The following is a 219-nucleotide window of genomic DNA, read 5'->3' on the forward strand; positions in this document are numbered from 1 at the left end:
CCCTGGCTACTGTGCCCTGGGGCTTTCCAAAGGCACCCCGCATACCTGTCTGCAGCCTAGATTGGAGATAGCATGAGGTCAGACCTCAGTGTCCACTGGAAAGAGCTGTCTCCAAGGTCCCTTAGGGCAACCTATACAATCAACAGGCTGCATACACTACCAAGGAGGCTACTGTTTGCAGCCATGGCACACTGGGCCCCCATGGACAAAGAGCACAGT

At 55.3% G+C, this 219-nt stretch overlaps 1 pseudogene; it reads right to left on the minus strand.

Moving 5' to 3' along the window:
• Positions 1-103: 103 nt before the first annotated feature.
• Positions 104-219, minus strand: LOC145719204 (small nucleolar RNA SNORA70; annotated as a pseudogene; the record flags this gene model as incomplete).

This window comes from Leptonychotes weddellii, unplaced genomic scaffold (assembly GCF_054177405.1).
Source record: "Leptonychotes weddellii isolate Sample4059 unplaced genomic scaffold, ASM5417740v2 HiC_scaffold_340498, whole genome shotgun sequence".
In the NCBI taxonomy this organism is placed as follows: domain Eukaryota; kingdom Metazoa; phylum Chordata; class Mammalia; order Carnivora; family Phocidae; genus Leptonychotes; species Leptonychotes weddellii.